Below are 586 nucleotides of genomic sequence, written 5' to 3'. Positions count from 1 at the left end.
GGGGCGGAGACTTGAATGGACCTGTCAGGGGTGCTGTGCTTCAAAGGTTCAAAGGTTTTTCTTGAGTCCTGGCTCTCGCAGCTGCCCTGCCCCATACCTGGGACTCCCATCTCCTGGAAGAATGGCAGGGCCGTGGGGCTGATTGCAGAAAGGTGGAAACAAAGGGACCTTGATGGCCTTGAACCCTCTCCTTCCCGTTATGTGTGTCTGAAGCCTCATCAGAGGTTAAGAGCTCTCTTTCTCTCTCTAAAATAGGTGAGAGAGCATGAGTGCTGGGAGAGGGGCAGGAGGAGAGGGAGAGAATCTCAAGCTGACTCCTTGCTGAGTGCAGAGCCTGATGCGGGCTGGATCCCACAACCCTGAGACCATGACCTGAGCCAAAATCAAGAGTTGGAGGCTTAACCGACTGAACCACCTAGGTGCCCTGGTTAAGAGCTCTCTTAACGTAAATGTTGATCGCAGTTAAATCATGGAGTCTAAAAGTGTATCGGGGACGGGAAAAACAATATCCGAAGTCCAGTAGGATTCCAAACCACCAACAGAAAGACCACACCAAACCAAACAGAAAACACTTCTCACCAGATTA

This window comes from Ursus arctos, unplaced genomic scaffold (genome assembly GCF_023065955.2).
Source record: "Ursus arctos isolate Adak ecotype North America unplaced genomic scaffold, UrsArc2.0 scaffold_25, whole genome shotgun sequence".
NCBI classification, from domain to species: domain Eukaryota; kingdom Metazoa; phylum Chordata; class Mammalia; order Carnivora; family Ursidae; genus Ursus; species Ursus arctos.
The sequence above is the reverse complement of the archived record's forward strand: the minus strand, read 5'-3'. Positions refer to the sequence as shown.